The sequence below is a fragment of the Bubalus kerabau genome, chromosome 15, assembly GCF_029407905.1.
Source record: "Bubalus kerabau isolate K-KA32 ecotype Philippines breed swamp buffalo chromosome 15, PCC_UOA_SB_1v2, whole genome shotgun sequence".
Lineage (NCBI taxonomy): Eukaryota > Metazoa > Chordata > Mammalia > Artiodactyla > Bovidae > Bubalus > Bubalus kerabau.
In genome coordinates, this window is record NC_073638.1 from 56210924 (window position 1) to 56230000 (window position 19077).

Genomic DNA, 19077 nt, shown 5'->3' on the forward strand with positions numbered 1-19077 from the left:
AAGTGAGGAGGTTGAACTAGATAGACTCCAAGGGCTTTTTCAACTCTAGAACCCACATCTTGGTTCTCCTTACATGATTGTTTTAGGATAAACTGTGAGCGTGGTAGAAACAATGATACCAAAGGGTGCTGTTTTCAGCAACAGAGTGTTTTTCAGAATGGCCTACCTGGGAAGGCAGGTGAACAGTGGGGCTGAGCAGAGTAGCCTAACCCAGAGGTTCCCTGCTCCAGGGGTCCGCAAGCCCTGTGCGGCCAGATCCTCCAGGCAAGGGGGAAGGGGATCAAATAGCAGCACACATATCATCAGACGCCTGGCCTGATTCTGCTCCTGTGCTCACCCAAGGTGTGACCCTGGATAAGTCACTCAACTTCTGTGATCCTCGGTTTCATCATCTGCAAAATGGGAAACCATTAAATCACTCCTTCCCAAGGTTCCTGGGAGATAACATCACGCACCTACTGTGTGCCGGGCAGTACTGTGCCTGTGGGCGAGGCAGGCATTGCTCTGCGGCTGAGCACACTGAGCCCCAGGTCCGTCTGATCATTTATATCATTTATGCCAGGTCTGCAATCCCAGGCCTGTGCCCCACTGAGCCTATGCCCAGTGCCAGGAAGAGGGACATTCTCCTCCTTCTCAGTCACCTAGAGGGAGGGGCTGTTCTTTTATAAGGCTCAGGGAGCAGGCTTGGGGCTGGTTGGGGTGAGGCAGGAGGTTTCTATCCTGGGTGTAGGTAACACCACTCCACTAGTCACGTCTACTGAGGGCGTTACTTCTGAAAAGCCACTTTCAACTCTCCATTGTTTAATTGGGGTCGTGGCTGCTCAGGAGGCAAGTTTGGGTTTCTGGCCTCTTTCAACTTCTTTTCAACTCCAGCCAAGCCACAGTGCTGCCCCCAGAATGAGAGGAGTGGGAAGCAGCAGGCTCCAGGGTTGGCAGTGCCTTCTCCAGTTGGGTTTCCCCGTCTCTGGTATGAATACCAGTCAGTGTTTCTGCCACATGGGTCTCACCCTGCACACCCACAGGGCCAGAGATCTGCCACACTCAGTGTCTCCATTGCACACAGGGAGGAACCGAGGCTGAGACATGTGATGTCTCACATCACTAGGTCACTGGTGCAGGAGACGAGGAATCTGGTCTCCCGACACCCAGCCCGTAAGCCATGCACTGTTGCTGGTCTGAACTCTTCCTGGACTGGCCAGCAAGGGAGGTTTTGAGTGGCACCAATTCCTCTCATCCCAGGACACGCGGTCCCCTTTGAAATATGACTCCATGCAGAGGTGAAGGCTATGTCCCCCCCCTTGATCTGGGCTGGCCTCGTGACTTGCTGATCTCCTTGAGTCAGTATGGCATGTGACAAAAGTGACGCTATGCATGCTCTGGAGCCCAGGCTTCAGGGTCCCTGCAGCTTCTGCTCTCAGCCCCGTGGAGCCCAGCCCAGCCTCCCCCAGAAGCCCAGGCTGGGCTCTAAATTCAGGTAGAGGCCCTGACACCACATGGAGATGGCCCAGCCAGCCCAGCAGAACTCAGGCCTGGCTGACCCACCCACCAAGGGCAGCCTCGCCAATGAGCCTACAGTAAGCTGGGCATATGTGCCCTGTTAGCCTGCAGAATCAGGAGAATCAATCAATCAATCATTCTTTTTGGCTACTGAATTTTGACATAGTTTGTTATGTAGCAAGAGATAGCTGAAGCAGCCAGGCTTATATAGTGAAAAGGTGGAAATTATGTATTTGTCTCAGGTGATATCAGAATCTCAGAGTTGGGCCACTCACCCTCTTAGACCCCTGAAGTTCTGGCTACCAGAGCCCCTGTGAATGTCTCCACTGCTCCGGGAGCAGCATTGGTCAGCCACTGGCTCCGTCTCGGCCATGCTGCATCCCAGGTGCTCCATCAGGGTCAGTGAACAGTGGTTCTTCCAAAATTGCTGCAGGAATGGGTGAATTCCTCACCCAGCCTCTGCTGGCATAACCCCGGGGTAGGGAGCTCACTTCCTCCAGGGCAGTCTCTTCTGTGATGAGATGACTCTGCCTGGGAGAAGGTCCTCCTTCATCTAGGGCAGAGATCCATGACTCCTCCCGTGGCCCTGGCTCTCTTCACGGGTCCCCTCTTCTATGTGACAGTCTTGGGTACTTCACAGTGGTCCCTGGAATTTGCAAAGCAGCACCATCTCCTTAATAGTAAGTATTTCCATGTACATAGAACCCTGTAATCTTGAGGGAAATGCTTCCACCAAAGCCTGAAACAAGTGTGGGTTTTAGGGGTTTCAATACCAACCCCCACCTCTGGCCTTGGAAAAGATAACTTCCTGTCTCTGAGCCTCGGTTTTCTCATCTGGAAAATCGGAATAGTGAAATTTACCACCTAGGGTTGCTGTGGGGCTTAAAGAGATGATATATGTAAAATGTTCTGTACGTAATCGGTCCTTGATAAAGGTTAGTTCCTTTTCTGCCAGGTACATAAACAGTTCCAGATGGAGAGCTCGTTTGTACTTAGCATTCATGTCTATATAAATAATGTGCAGGTGGGGGAGGAATTGTCAGGTGGCCAGGGGGTGAGGGAGTCCCTTCCCAGCAGCAGGAACAGCTTAAGCAGAGACAAAGAGGGAGAAGTCTGGTTTCAGGGAAGGGTAAGCGGGGGGCTCTTTGCTGCTGGCATCAAGAGGGGCAGGAGGGAGAATGACTGGGGGGAGACAGGCCCATGCCAGGGAGGGCCCCGAGCATTGAACTAAAGAGACTGGGCTTTGCCAAGGCGGGGCCTAGAGGAGGTCTGGAGCTGATCTGGGGGTGGATCTGGAAGGGAGGGGAGGGGAAAGAGAGTTCCTGGGAGCTGAGAGGGGAAAGTTGGGGTGAGTAGTGACTTAGGCCCATCGTGGGGAGGGAAAGCCTGGCCACTTAGTGTGGCACACCTGTCATGAGATGCAGGGCCCTTCACCGTCCAGCCCAGCACCTCTACTCTTGCACCTTCAGGGCCACCAGGCTTTGTTGGAAAGAGCACCTTTTCTGCCTTTTTGGTATAGGAACAGACTGATGAAGACCAGAGGAGGAGACCTGAGCCAGATCTACAGCCAGAGGGATGCAGGGCAGACCAGAGCAGAGACTAACGTTACCCATTTATCTAGCAGGGACTCAGAGAAGTCCCTTTCAAGAGCTGGGCTTTACAGTTTTTTAAGCTCTGCCACAGTTATGGGTCCTGTGAGACTTGTAACTGCTTTGGGGTGAGAGGAAAGAAGGCTGCTGCTGCTGCTAAGTCACTTCAGTCGTGTCCGACTCTGTGTGACCCCATAGACGTCAGCCCACGAGGCTCCCCCGTCCCTGGGATTCTCCAGGCAAGAACACTGGAGTGGGTTGCCATTTCCTTCTCCAATGCAGGAAAGTGAAAAGTGAGAGTGAAGTCGCTCAGTCGTGTCCGACTCTTAGTGACACCATGGACTGCAGCCCACCAAGCTCCTCCGTCCATGGGATTTTCCAGGCAAGAGTACTGGAGTGGGTTGCCATTGCCCTTCTCCATGAAAGAAGGCTGGGCAGAGATGATTAAACCTATTTTTAAGGTGGGGAAACCTAGGTAGAGAGGGGAAATGACTTGCCCAAGATCACACAGCAAATGTCTGGCATAGCTGGACTGGAACCCAGACCTCCTGCCTCTCACTGCATCCTAGCCTCTTTCCACAGCACAGAGGGACCAGCTGGGCAAGACGTTCTCACTTACCTGCTCTGGGTGAAGAGTGAGGGGAGCCAGAGAGAGGTTGACAGCCATCAGCAGACAACACTTAACCCAAACTGACAATTTAATTGTGAAAATGTGGACGAGGTACAGTTATGTGTAAGGAAATCCAGACGGTCTGGGCCCCTGGGGAGCCTCGGCCAGCACCCCAGTTGCCTGGGAAACGGAGAGGGTTGGGGATGATGTCACTAGATTTGAAGCTAAGGCATGGGGGATGGGCTACCCAGCCACCTCTTTGGGACCAGATGGGGCTGTGAACCTGGCCACAGGCTGTCGTCCTCACGATTAACTCCTTCCCTTACAGATGGGGCAAAAGGGAGCACTGGAGCCGAGTGGTGACTTGCCCAAGGTGACACAGGGAGTCGGTGACCATGTCCATTCATCCAGCAGGCTGCAGGCATCTTGAACACAGGGGATCAGAGTCACCTGTGAGTCCCTGTGCCCTGCACTGGGCTTTGCACAGAGCAGACCTCAACTTTGCAGCAAAGGCTGCTTGATCCCTTTATAAAAAGGGGATGTAGACCACTCCAGGAGGGGACACTCATTGAGTTCATAGTAGCCCTAGGTGAGGAAGAACCCTGAGCAGTCACCCAGGGCTGTGTTATCTGAACCAGGGGACACTGAGCTGAGAAAGGGCAGGTCAACAGGCCAAGGTCACCAGCAGGTTGGGGCAGCTCTAGGCTGACCCCAAGTCATGCCCCACATGGGCAGTCCTTACCCAAGGAGGAGTGGTCCCTCTCACACCACCCCCTCAACTCTGGGTCAGGGATCTGGACCTTGGGAAGCCCCCATTGTCTGAAGCATTTTCTCAGAATCCTCAGCATCTGACCAGAGGCCAAAGATCAAGCCACGCAAATCATCAAGAACAATGTAATAACTGGCCTTAGCCCCCACTGTGTGCCAGGCTCTGGGCAATCACTCTATGATTCTTATCTCAAATATTTATGATTCTCTGGGCTGGGGATTACTGTTCTCCCTTTGTAGTTCAGAAAACAGAGGCTGGGGGTAGGCGGTGGGAGGAGTGTCACTTGCCTACCTGGATACAGCCGGAAAGTAATAAGCTGAGACTTACACCCCACACCACTCTGCATCTAAAATCCATGACTGCCTTCTACCTCAGTTCTTAGATTATCCCACAGTGGCCCCTGGGGGAGAGGGAGGCTGACTTTTTGCCTGCCCAGCCTCCCTCCCACTTCTGATGATAGAAGCACTCCTCCCCATCCATCCCCAAATATCTGGGGTTCTGGGACTCCTGGTCACAGAGTTCAGTACTCTACTAGATGGCCTGACCTTTTGAAGATTTTCATTTTCCGATCCACCTAATATGACCCAACTGGACCACATAGAGCTGTTACCCCCAGCTAGCATCATAGGTTCTGGGAGAACAGTTTGCTTGCCTCTGGAATGCAAGTTCTAAAGGTGTGATTCTCAGAGTTTCCAGAAGCCAGCAGCCCTATTCCCTGCCATGTGAGCAAGATAAGGAGAAGGAGGGAGGCAGAGAAGAAACAGGCAGGGGGTGGGGAGGTCATCCGAGTCCCCAGCACACCCTTGTCCCTCCCAGTTGTGTGGGCCAGTGAATCCATGTGCCTTCGGCTCATTGGATTCGGCTTTCTATCTAGAGGCTTGCATCTGGAGCCATCCTGACTGTCACCTCTGCACTGTGCCCCAGGGTCGTGTGCTGCTATTAGAGGAGGTACAGGATGAAGAAAAGTCTCTTGTCCTCCAGGAACTAACAATCTGGGCAGGGGAATTTGGGATGGATATAGTTCTGGGTTCTATCTCTGTTCTGTCTCAGGTTTGCAGTGTGATCCTTTTCCTCTCTGGGCTATAAGTTTCCCATCTTTAACACAGGGCCAAGGAGTGGATGCTGGGTTCAATGTTCTGCAAGATCCCCTACAGATCTACACAACTACTTTTTTTTTAAGAAAAAAATTGAGGTATAGTTCACATAACATACATTCACTCTTTTAAAGTGTACATTGTTGTTCAGTTACTAAGTCGCGTCTGACTCTGTGACCCCATGATCTGCAGCACGCCAGCCTTCCCTGACCTTCACCATCTCCCGGAGTTTGCTCAGACTCATGTCCACTGAGTTGATGATGCCATCCAGTTCAGTGGGTTTTAGTATAGTCACAAATTTGTGCAACCATTGCCACTCTCTAACTTCAGAGCATTTCCATCACCCCAAAAAGAAATCCCATACCTATTAGTCCTCATTCTACCTATGACCTCAGCCCCTAAGTCATAAGTCAGTCGTGTCTGACTCTTTGCGACCCCAGGGGCTGTAACCTACCAGGCTCTTCCTTCCATGGGATTTTCCAGGCAAGAATACTGGAGTGGGTTGCCATTTCCTTCTCCAGAAGATCTTCCCAACCCAGGGATTGAACCCAGGCCTCCTGCATTGTAGGCAGATGCTTTACCATCTCAGCCACCAGGAAAGTCAGCAGCTACTAATTTCCTATGGATTTTTGGACATTTCAAGTTCATTTTCAAGTTCATCCATGTTGTAGCATGTATCAGTACTTCATTTCTTCTTATAACAGGATAGTATTCGAGATACCAAAGGAACATTTCATGCAAAGATGGGCTCGATAAAGGACAGAAATGGTATGGACCTAACAGAAGCAGAAGATATTAAGAAGAGATGACAAGAATACACAGAAGAACTGTACAAAAAAGATCTTCATGACCCAAATAATCACGATGGTGTGATCACTCACCTAGAGCCAGACATCCTGGAATGTGAAGTCAAGTGGGGCTTAGAAAGCATCACTACAAACAAAGCTAGTGGAGGTGATGGAATTCCAGTTGAGCTATTCCAAATCCTGAAAGATGATGCTGTGAAAGTGCTGCACTCAATATGCCAGCAAATTTGGAAAACTCAGCAGTGGCCACAGGACTGGAAAAGGGCAGTTTTCATTCCAATCCCAAAGAAAGGCAATGCCAAAGAATGCTCAAACTACCGCACAATTGCACTCATCTCACACGCTAGTAAAGTAATGCTCAAAATTCTCCAAGCCAGGCTTCAGCAATATGTGAACCGTGAACTTCCTGATGTTCAAGCTGGTTTTAGAAAAGGCAGAGGAACCAGAGATCAAATTGCCAACATCTACTGGATCATGGAAAAAGCAAGAGAGTTCCAGAAAAACATCTATTTTTGCTTTATTGACTATGCCAAAGCCTTTGACTGTGTGGATCACAATAAACTGTGGAAAATTCTGAAAGAGATGGGAATACCATACCACCTGATCTGCCTCTTGAGAAATTTGTATGCAGATCAGGAAGCAACAGTTAGAACTGGACATGGAACAACAGACTGGTTCCAAATAGGAAAAGGAGTTCGTCAAGGCTGTATATTGTCACCCTGCTTATTTAATTTATATGCAGAGTACATCATGAGAAATGCTGGACTGTAAGAAACACAAGCTGGAATCAAGATTGCTGGGAGAAATATCAATAACCTCAGATATGCAGATGACACCACCCTTATGGCAGAAAGTGAAGAGGAACTCAAAAGCCTCTTGATGAAAGTGAAAGAGGAGAGTGAAGTTGGCTTAAAGCTCAACATTCAGAAAACGAAGATCATGGCATCCGGTCCCATCACTTCATGGGAAATAGATGGGGAAACAGTGGAAACAGTGTCAGACTTAATTTTTCTGGGCTCCAAAATCACTACAGATGGTGACTGCAGCCATGAAATTAAAAGATGCTTACTCCTTGGCAGGAAAGTTATGTCCAACCTAGATAGCATATTCAAAAGCAGAGACATTACTTTGCCAACAAAGGTTCGTCTAGTCAAGGCTATGGTTTTTCCTGTGGTCATGTATGGATGTGAGAGTTGGACTGTGAAGAACGCTGAGCACTGAAGAATTGATGCTTTTGAAGTGTGGTGTTGGAGAAGACTCTTGAGAGTCTCTTGGACTGCAAGGAGATCCAACCAGTCCATTCTGAAGGAGATCAGCCCTGGGATTTCTTTGGAAGGAATGATGCTAAAGCTGAAACTCCAGTACTTTGGCCACCTCATGCGAAGTTGACTCATTGGAAAAGACCCTGATGCTGGGAGGGATTGGGGGCAGGAGGAGAAGGGGACGCCAGAGGATGAGACGGCTGGATTGCGTCACTGACTCGATGGACATGAGTCTGAGTGAACTCCGGGAGTTGGTGATGGACAGGGAGGCCTGGCGTGCTGCGATTCATGGGGTCGCAAAGAGTCGTACATGACTGAGCGACTGATCTGATCTGATCTGATTCCACTGTATGTATATGCTCCATTCTGCTTATCCATTCATCCATTAATGGGTTGATTCCACTTTTGACTATTATAAATAATGCTGCTCTGCATATTCATGTACAAGATTTGTATGAAATATATGCTCAATTTGTGTGTGTGTGTTTCTGTGTGTAGGAGAAGGATTGCTGGATCGTATGGTAACTCTATACGACTTTTGTGGAACTGCCAAACTGTTTTCCACAGTGGCTGCACCATTTTACATTTCTTCCAGCAGAAACGTGTGAAGGTTCCAACTTCTCCACATCCTTGCCAGCACTCGTTTTCTATCGCTTTTATTTTTGGCTATCCTAGTGGGTGTGAAGTAGTATCTCATTGTGACTTGACTTGCCCCAATGACTAATGATATTGAGCATCTTTTAAAAAAATTTTTTTTTTATTTTTTATTGGGGCAGCGCTGATTAACACTGTTGTGATAATTTCAGGTGAACAGCAAAGGGACTCAACCAGACATATGCATGTATCCGTGATATTGAGCATCTCTTAATGTGCTTACTGGCCATACTGGCCATTTGTGTACCTGCTTTGGAGAAATGTTTATTCACATCTTTTGCCCCTTTAAAAAAGTTGGGTTATCTTTTTGTTGTTGTTGTTGAGTTGTAGGAGTTTTTAATATATACTGGATTCTACATTCTTAACAAATATAGTATTTGTAAATATTTGCTCTTGTTATGTGGGTTGTCTTTTCATTTTCTTGATAGTGTCATTTAAAGTACAAAGTTTGTCATTTTTATGAAATACAGTTCCTCATTTTTTTCCCTTTGGTTGCTGGTGCTTTTAGTGTTATAGATAAGAAATCACTGTCTTATCCAAGGTCACAGAGATTTACATTTGTGTGTTCTTCTAAGAGTTTTCTGGTTTTAACTCTCTCATTTATATCCTTGATCCATTTTGAGTTAATCTTTAAATACTATCAGGTGAAGGTACAACTTCATGCTTTTGTGTGTGGATATCCAGTTGTCTCAGCATTACTTATTAAAAAGACTATTCTTTCTCCATTGAATTGTCTTGGCTCCCTTGTCAAAAACTCAAATGACCAGAAATGTATGGGTTTATTTACACAGTTACCTTTAAAGTGACATCTAGGAATTAGGTTACAGTAGCCTCCACATAGTCACAGTATGTGACAGGTAGTGTGGCAGAGGGAGAAGAACAAGGGGGAAATGTGGACTCTTGCAGACCTGGGTTACTTCCAGATCCACTGGAACCCCAGGCAAGCTATTTTGTCTTGAAATAAATAATACAATGTACTATGGGCTTCCTAGGGGTGTGTGTGTGTGTGTGTGTGTGTGTGAAGTCGCTTTAGTCATGTCCAGCTCTTTGCGACCCTATGGACTGTAGCCCACCCAACAGGCTCCTCTGTCCTTGGGGATTCTCTAGGTAAGAGTCTTAGAGTGAGTTGCCAGGCCTTCCTCCAGGGGATCTTCTTGACTCGGGGATTGAACCTGTGTCTCTTAAGTCTCCTGCATTGGCAAGTGGGTTCTTTACCTGGAGGCAGCCCTAGTGGTAAAGAACCTGCCTGCCAATGCAGGAAAGATGTAAGAGACTCAGGTTCCATCCCTGGGTCAGGAATATCCCCTGGAGGAAGGCATGGCAACACACTCCAGTATTCTTGCCTGGAGAAGCCCATGGTCAGAGGATCCTGGCGTGCTACTGTCCACTGGGTTGCAAAGAGTCGGACACAACTGAAGCAACTTGGCATGCACACACAATGTATTACACTGTACTATTCTTGTAAAAAATACCAACATCTGGATGCTCTTGAGCCTTGGTTTCCTTCTCTGTCATGTTTCTGCCCCAAAGCTGGTGTAAGTCCCTACATAAGAGGCAGGGCATGGAAGGGTGTTGCAGGTGGGGTCAGGGGCATAAGCAATGGTGTGGAAGCTGAAAAGTGCAGGGTGTGATGTGGGGTATGGTGAGAAGTCTGTAGGTCTTGGTGGGGGCGGGGGTAACACATTGAAAGATGGCCTCTCTCTCTCTTTTTTTATACTTTATTTTAGGTTGTACTGGGTCTTCATTGCTGCACGTGGGCTTTGCTTTCTCTAGTTGCGGTGACCAGGGTCTTGTTGCAGAGTGCAGGCTCTAGGCAGACAGGCTTCAGTAGTTGCTCTAGAGTGTGGGCTCAGTAGGTGAGGCACACAGTCGCAGCACGCAATCGCAGCACGCAGTCACAGCATGTGAGATCTTCCCCTGCCAGCAATCAAACCGGTGTCCTTTGCATTGCATGGCAGATTATTAACCACTGGGCTACCAGGGCAGTCCCTGCCTCTCTTTCAGTTGGTGAAAACCCAAAGTCTGGGGCCTGGATTATAGCATAGCTCAGAAGACCCCTCCCACACCCCGCTAGGGAGCCCCATGGCGAGAGGCCCAGCCTTGACACCCAGCCACACCGCCCAGCCTTGACACCCAGCCATGCCTCCCAGCCACAGGGGTAGCAGTGAGCAGGCTGCCCAGCTCTTGAGGCTCTCGGCTCCATTCCAATCTGGGTTTGGTGGGGCTGTACTGGGAGTGCAAGGTGATTGGGGTCCAGTGGATGCACTTTGGTTCCCTAGATTTGTGGTTAAGTGAACAAAGTATGCAGAAGGTCAGGAAGGAGAACTTGCAAAAGGAAAGTAAGAGGCAACTACCATTTGCTGAGCACCGACTACTTCCAGGACGGACTGTGGACTTCATCTCAGATCACAGCCACCCAGAGAAGCAGGGATCAGGAGGAGTGTATCCACTTCATGGAACCCAAAACTGGCTCAGAAAATGATGCCTTTTCCCAAGATCACACAGCCAGCGGGTGACAGAACTGGACCTCATGGCCTATTCTGCTTTTCTTAAGCACAGCCTTTTCTTGAAGGGCCAGCAGAAGAGAAAGGAAAAGAGAAGGAAGGCAAAATAGAGAGAGGCCCAGCAGAAGAGAGAGTCACACTGAGATGAAAGTAAAGAGAGGCAAAAATAAAAACCAAGAGTGGAAAGAGTGTGAGGCCACAACTGAGCCTGGAGTGGGTCCGCGGGGAGCCGCCGAGGGCGGGAATGGGCGGAAACCAGCTCATGGAACCTGGATCCAAGAACCCTGCTTGGCCTGAGACCTGGTAGCAAAGCTCTCACTCAAGATCCTGAAGAGGGGGAGGCTGGCATGGGGGCAGCAGGGTCTGCCTGGGAGGAGGGCAGCAGGGCCGGATGGCCAGGGGCTGCCAAGCAGGGCCCTTCACACACCGTCCAGCTCAAATAACCACCGTGGCCGCGGGGGCTGGCAGGCCCTTGCTCCCGACGTGCAGAGCAGCAGGCCCGGGAGGCCGGGAGGTAGGAGCAATGACCAGGCCTTCCTGGAACACTGGTTATTTCTTAGGAAAAACTCCTTATGTGACCTGTTAATAGGGTGGCTTCACAGTTTATTGTTCAAACTGGGACATTCTGAAGTGAGCACAGACAGATAAGTGTGGCCTCTGACCTCTAAGGCCCCACATGGTCGGGCCTGGCCCTTTCCTGCTGCAGCTGCCCCCTCCCCAGGCTCTCTACACCCTCTCCTCTGGTCTTTCTCTGCAGACATTCTGGAGTGGGCCTCACCTTGTCTGGAGCACCCTGTCCTGTGCTCTTCCGGTCTCCACACCCCTTTGTTGCTCCTGCTCGCCCCCAGAACCCAGCCCAAGCCATGCCAGTGCCCTTGGTGAGCCATTCAGTACCTTCTGTGCTTTTCCTTCACGGCTCCAATCACAATCACAATAATCAAAGAAATTCATAATTAACGCGTTTGATTGTTTTAAAGTCTGTTTCCCTTCCTAAGGGCAGGGCTGGGTCTGACTTGCCCACGGTTGTATCCTGAACACCCAGCCAAAAGCATAACTGAAGCCAGTGCATAAATGAAGAAATCACCTCCCAGGGCCCCCAGATAGCCAGAGTTGTGTGTCTGTCTTGTATTTTGGGGTTCTTCCCTATACTAGGAAAGGAAGGAGCTGATCCTTCTTGGGCACCATGTGCACTTCTGACTTCTTCCCCAGGCTCTGAGCCCCCATGGGGAGAAATCTGCCCCCCTTTTTATCTAGTCCATCTGATCACAAAGAGGTGGACATGACTGAGAGACTTTCACTTATCTCTTCCCCAGTCTCTATCCTAGTTTAGGGCCTGAACAAGGGACTCAAGTTGGACTTTCTGATGAGTCATGACAACATAAATATCACTAGAGTGGATCACAGAAAATCATAAGATAATATGCAAATGCTGAGTCCAGGCCCGTGGGTACCACGGGCACAAAAAATGCTAGTGTCTCTTCTTTAAGAGGTTCTTGTCCAACCAATCTTTTTTTTTTTTTAGGTTTTTTTTGTTGGTGGTGGTTTTTTTTTTTTTAGTGTACCATTCAGATTTTAGTATATTCACAAAGTTGTACAACCATCACAACTATCTAATTCCACAATATTTTCATTACTCTAAAAAGAAACTCCATTCCCAATAGCATTCATGCCTCCTTTTCCCTTCTCCTCAGCCCCTGGCAACCACCAGCCATCTTATTTTAAAGACAGGGAAACAAGCCCAGAGAGGGCAGTGCCTTATCTAATGTCACACTGCCAGCCAGCAGCAGAGCCAGGACCAGAGGCCAGGCCTCCTGACACCCTGCCTGCTTCGTGTCTGAGCTCTCTCTGGAGGCTTCCAGTGTTCTCTGGTGACTGGCATGAAAAGGCTGTTTAGCAAAGGCCCATTAAATTGAGGCTAACAGGTAAGATGAGACTAGACCATCTGGAGTTATGCCCAAAACCTGCCTGTGCCTGGAATAGATCTGAGGGCTTTTGAGGGGCAGAAGACATAACATCTCTAACTGGTATCCTGCTTCCTACAATAGCCAGTATCCTTTCATAGCTGGGGGTGTCTTCCCCCAGTCGACCACATGGCCTCCTCTGTGGTCAGAGTAGGCTCAGAGTGGGCATGAGGAAGCAGGGGCCAGACTTCCCAGGTTTCCCACTGTTTTTAGGACCCCAGAAAGCTGAGTCAGCCTATGAACACAGTGTGTACATCTTCCTATGGTAATTTAGCAGTTTTCACATTCCATGCCTTAGCCAAAATGGAAAATGAAAGAAAGGGGAAAAAGGCAGTGTTATGTTTTAAAGTGGCCTTAGCTCTGTGAGTTCTAACATGGGAAAATGCTGTCCATGATGTCATGGGCCCCGAGGCCCTCTGGGCATTGTTATTGACACTTCACGTGGTAGGCTGGGCCCCGGATCCACACATTCCTCTTGCCAGAGCTGTGTGAGCCTGTGGGTCCATCTACAAGCCTGGGCCAGACCCTCTGAGCCAGGATGGAGCCAGGCACTGGGCAGACAGAGGGCACCCTCTGCTAAGAGCCCATTTCAGCTCCTTGCTCTGTCATCCAGAGGTCTCTGAGGTCCTCCCCTCATGGGATCTGCAGCTGCCCTGAGACACAGAGGGTCAGCACTCTGCTCTGTGTCTGTCCATGGGGCAGCAGAGTGGTGTGGCGCCCTGCTCCCGGTCACATAGTTGGGGAGCGCTGGCCTTGCCCATCACTAGGGGAGCCCTGCCCCCTGACTCTGAATGTTATGAGGAGAGGGCATGGTCCTTGCCCACGAGCAGCCAACAGACTGAGACGGGCTGTGGGGAAAGCACTTGGTCAAGGCCAAGTCTTCATTTTACGGTGTGGAAGAAACTGAGAGGGCAGGGGCTGGCTCAAGGTCACGGAGACAATCCACAGGCCAGGCAGGGCTGGATGCAGGCTCTGGACTCCTGGCAGGGAGCATTTCTGACTCTATCTGCACTTAAGCAGTTCCGTTGGGGCGGAAGCTCTGCTGTTCCGGAAGAGACGCCAGGCCTTTCCAGAATCCGGTCTGAATCAGGATCTGCTGTCAAGGCTTAGTCCTCAGGGAACCACTGCTGGCAAAGGGAGGTGAGGTATTGATTATGGCTGGGGCTGGGGGAGTGTGGCTGAGGCCCGGAGGTGGGGAGAGAAGGGATGGGAAAGGGCGGTGGAAGTTTCTCTGAGAGACAAACTGAAGGCACATTTATTTTTGCTTGTGCTTATCTGTATTTTCTAATTTTTCTGCAGTGCTAAAGTTCATTTTTCCTATTTAAAAGTAATAAACTACACCAATACAGTATACTAACGCATATATATGGAATTTAGAAAGATGGTAACAATAACCCTGTGTACGAGACAGCAAAAGAGACACTGATGTATAGAACAGTCTTATGGACTCTGTGAGAGAGGGAGAGGGTGGGAAGATTTGGGAGAATGGCATTGAAACATGTAAAATATCATGTATGAAACGAGTTGCCAGTCCAGGTTTGATGCACGATACTGGATGCTTGGGGCTGGTGCACTGGGACGACCCAGAGGGATGGAATGGGGAGGGAGGAGGGAGGGGGGTTCGGGATGGGGAACACATGTATACCTGTGGCGGATTCATTTTGATATTTGGCAAAACTAATACAGTTATGTAAAGTTTAAAAATAAAATAAAATTTAAAAAAATAAAACAAAACAAAAAATAAATAAATAAATAAAGTTATAGGTTTTAAATATATATGGAAAAAAAAAAAGTAATAAACTACTTATTGGGCATGGTCTGGAAATCCAGGGTTGTCTCAGTCCTGACTGGCTGTGTGAACCTGGGCAAGCCCTCTCTGGGCCTGTTTTGGAAATGCCAGTAAATAAGGTTGCCCCATGAAAAGTAAATGAATCCAAAGGCTCCCTGACTCAGGACACAGCTCTTTGGCCAGGACATCAGAGCTGTTCATCTGTCCAAAGGAAGAATGCAGCAACCCAGAAGTGAGGTATCTAGAGAAAATCCAAGGTTCAGAGACACCCACTTGCGCTGTGCACCCATTCAGCACGGTCCAAAAGGCAGGCATTGTCTGAGGGCCATGCCCATCCCAGTCTCTGCAGAGGGCCTCTCTGCTTGGAGTGGAGACGGTTCACCAGGCCTACCAAGGTCTGAGTAATCTGCCTTCTGCCCCAGCCCTCCTTGCCCAGGTTCCACGCCCACCAGGCAACGGCTCTCAGACACCCGGCTCCCTCCCAGGAGGGAAGGAAACTGGGGAGGGGACAAGAGCACTCCTGTCAGGAGAAACAGCGGTGGCCTGATATCAGTCATAATAGTGTTGGGAGGCGGCAGTGATCATGAGTGACGGTTAGAGCCAGCTGTCCAACCTCCCCGGGTGTCTTGAGAAAAGTCAATGTCAGGACAGCCAGGTGAGGGCCAGACTCCTCGCTCATCAATCACCGGGGACCTGTCACCCAGTAAAAGGGTTATCTCATTTTAATATGTGTATATTGTTTAGGGCATTGCCTGGTATAAGATAAGAAGTTAATAAAAACTGCTAAGTGAAAGTTAACGGTGGCCAGTCTGGACAGATGGGTAGAGTTGTGGATCCACAGAGGGAAGGGTGCCTTGGTCCTGCCACCTGTCCAGCTGGAGCCTCGTCTCTCTGAGACTCAGCTCACATAACCTCTTCCTCCCAAGAGCACCTGGCTGACAGTTGTGAAAATTCTCTCTGGTCTTCCATCTCACTGCCCCTCTGATGTCTGGGCTGGGGAAGGATCATGGCTCTCCATCTCTGAATTACGGCCCCACCCACCACCTATCAGTGCTTCCTTGGTGGCTCAGAGATAAAGAATCTGCCTGCAATGCAGGAGATCCAGGTTAAATTCCTGGGTCAGGAAGGTCCCCTGGATGAAGGAAATGACAACCCACTCAAGTATTCTTGCCTGGGAAATCCCACTGATAGAGGAGCTTGGCAGGCTATAGCCCACGGGGTCACAAGAATCAGACATGACTTAGCGACTAAACCACTAACTATCACTTACCACCCACCAGCTCTGAGTTCTAAACCTCAGAGGCCTGGAATTCTAGGTCAGCCTGGGACCCCATAATGTCAGAACTGGAAGGACTTCAGTATGCACCTTGCTGACCCCTCCTCCAGTACACACATGGGGAAAATGAGGTCCAAAAGGGGCAAGAGACCCCCTCCCACCCTGCAACTCCTATTTGCATAGCCAGGGAGCCCAAGGCTGGGCTGGAGCTGGGGACAAGCCTCGTGCTTTTTCCCAGCCTCCTCTGGTCTCCACAGGTCCCCAGAGGCCACTCCAGAGACTATGTTTCCCGTCTCCCGTGGCCACATCTCACCTGGTCTTTGTTTGCTCTATCCTCTGTGGCTCTGTCTGGGATAATTCTCTCTGAGTGGGGTCAGCCCTCTGGGAGTAGGCAGCTAACGAGCTTCAGATGTCCAGGACAAACTGCCTCACGGAAGGCAGATGCTGAGATGCTCATGCTGATTGTGGACACCGGCCACACGTGGTGGCTCAGAGAGGTCCCCTCCTCTTCCCTTTACAGAGTGCTTAATTCTCCACTTGGAAGCAGCAGGTGCCAGGTTCACCCCCGAAACCCTGACTGGGGTGTCTATTTCAAGGAGGTCTGGAAAAGGGCAGGGAGGCTGGAGGACAAAGGCATTTTGATCATTTGGGAATTTATTTCATTTCAAAGTTTTTCTGATCTTTACACTGAGGTAGCAGGATGGATGGGAAGGGAGGCCGGCGAGCTGCTTGTTGATGGCCAGCTGTGTGCATGCTCCGGGCTGGGCACAGATGTCATCTTCTCCAACCCTCACAGGCTGCCTGCAAGATTAGGACTGTCACCATCCACTTTACAGCGAGGAAAACTGATCTAAAGACCAGAGAGAAGTGAGGCGGTGTGTCCAGGGTCACACAGCCTCTGAATGGCCAAAACTAGAGTTTCAACTCATTTCTGTCAGAGTCTAGATTCTTCCCTACAGCAAGCTGAGATGTTTCCAGAAGACCAGGATGGTGTATTATGGTCTCAAAGCTACATGAATGGTGAGGGCTTGTGGGCTGCCCTGGTGTTCCAGGCACCAAGGCTGCCTTTGCAGCTGACTCACTCTTCCATTGTCACAGGGCAACAGATTTCATATTCACAGAATGCGGGGGTCATCATCGCAAATTCAGGTGAGGTAATCCTAATTGCTGTAATTACATCCTCAGACGTGCCTGGAACACATTCTGGGCACCAGACCCTCTGCCAGGGGTGTTCCACTGGTTAACTGGTAAGAGCTTGGATTCTAGCTGTGTGACCCTAGGCAAGTTAATCTGCCTCTCGGTGCCTTCATTTCCTCATCTGTGAAATGAGGATAGTATTAGTTCCTATCACATGGTGTTGTGAAGTGAAATTAGTTAATATCTGTAGAGGGCTTAGAAGAAGTCCTGGCACAGAACACCTACCCAGCACAAGTGTTAACTGATACTGAGCTCAACCTTGGGAGACGGGTGTTGAGATTTTCCCTGAAGCACAGGGGTGGAGATTGAGGTAATGCACTGCAGTGGTTCTCAAAGTCAGTGTGCATCAGAATCACCTGGAGAGTTCATTAAAGTGTGGAGGGCTGGGTCTGCCCCCAGAGTCTCTGGTTCAGTAAGTCTGATTGGGGCCTGAGAATGTGTGTTTCTAGCATGTTCTCAGGTGAAGCTGATGCTGCTGGTCCGGTGAGTCTACTCTGAGAAGCAGCACTCTAGCAGACCTGAGTTGTCCCAGGCCAGCTAGGACTCTCGATAGCAGAGGCTCAGTAAGTAATTGTCACCTTGTTTATTTAACTTCAATGCAGAGTAGTGTGAAATGCCAGACTGGATGAGTACAAGCTGGAATCAACATTTCTGGGAGAAATATTAACAACCTCAGATATGCAGATGATACCACTCTAATGGCAGAAAGTGAAGAGGAACTAAAGAGTCTCTTGATGAAGGTTAAAGAGGAGAGTGAAAAAGATGGCTTAGAACTCAACATTAAAAAAATAACTAAGATCATGGCATCCGGTTCCATCATTTCATGGTGAACAGATGGGGAAAAGTGGAAGCAGTAACAGATTTTCTCTTCTTGGGCTCCAAAATCACTACTGATGGTGATTGCAGTCATGAAATTAGAAGACGCTTGCTTCTTGGAAGGAAAGTTATGACAAACCTAGATAGCAGAGATATTAAAATGCAGAGATATCAGTTTGCTGACAAAGGTCCATATAGCCAAAGCTATGGTCTTTCCAGTAGTCACGTATGGATATGAGAGTTGGACCATAAGGAAGGCTGAGCTCTGAAGAATTGGTGCTTTTGAATTGAGGTGCTGGAGAAGACACTTGGACAGCAAGGAGGTCAAACTAGTCGATCCTAAAGGAAATCAACCCTGAATATTCATTGGAAGGACTGATGCTGAAGCTGAAACACCAATACTTTTGGCACCTGATGCGAAGAGCCGACTCATTGGAAAAGACCCTGATGCTGGGAAAGTTTGAAGGCAAAAGGAGTAGAGGGTGGCAGAGGATGAGATAGTTGGATAGCATAACTGATTCAATGGACATGATTTTGGGCAAACTCCAGGAGATAGTGAGGGACAGGGAGGCTGGGTGTGCTGCATGGGGTCGCAAACAGTCAGACACAACTTAGTGACTGAACAAAAACAAAAAATAACTTGGCATGTGAGTGAGTGACGATTAAAGGGAATGGAAGGGGTGTTGGACCAGGAGCCCCAGGATTCTGGTCCTGAATTTGCTCCCACCTCTCTATGGGACTTGACCATGTTCCCCTGCAGCCTCGGTTTCCTCCCCTGTAAAACAGGGGTATCTATAATCCTTCCTCACTGATCTCTGCGAGGATGAAAGAAGGCCTGGAACAACTCCAACACCCAGGCAAGAGTGGCAAGCATGGTCTCCGAAGGTGACGGGCTCTGGGAACTGCTCACTGTGACCCTTACGGCTGTCTGTCTTTGCTCCCAACATCGAGGGCTGCAGCCCATCTCTTTTACTTTTTTCTCAAACCTGAGTTGGAAAGATTGGGGCCACACTGTCCCCCAAGTCCCATGGCCCCAAGGCAGAGGGCAGCGTGCTTGCTGTGGCCACAGGTTGCATAAAAGGGCCTGTGTTCCGGCCGCTCACCTCCCACTGCGCCCAGGGGTTTTCTATTTCAGTTGCTGTAAAAATATCACCTTTGATCTCAGCTTGTGGCTCTTAAAAAAAGAAGAAACCACCAACAGGCTGGGTTTTCATTCTCCCCAGCCCCGCCTCTGTCTCACCTCCGCCTCCGCG

General features: G+C 49.4%; 2 long non-coding RNA genes across 3 annotated transcripts in view; one reads left to right on the forward strand and one right to left on the reverse strand.

Annotated features, from left to right (window-relative positions):
- LOC129629227 (uncharacterized) overlaps positions 1 to 8997 on the forward strand; it is a 14320-nt gene extending 5323 nt beyond the window's left edge. The window contains exons 2-3 of one of the 2 annotated variants that reach the window (XR_008703097.1): positions 3669 to 4148; positions 5572 to 8997. This is a non-coding gene — a long non-coding RNA (uncharacterized LOC129629227). Of the gene's footprint in view, positions 1 to 3668 lie in introns of both variants that reach the window. The other variant, XR_008703096.1, reaches the window with a different exon arrangement.
- A 7461-nt stretch (positions 8998 to 16458) lies between these two features.
- LOC129629226 (uncharacterized) overlaps positions 16459 to 19077 on the reverse strand; it is a 6059-nt gene continuing 3440 nt past the window's right edge. Inside the window, exon 5 of the long non-coding RNA XR_008703095.1 lies at positions 16459 to 16612. This is a non-coding gene — a long non-coding RNA (uncharacterized LOC129629226). The remainder of the gene's footprint in view (positions 16613 to 19077) is intronic.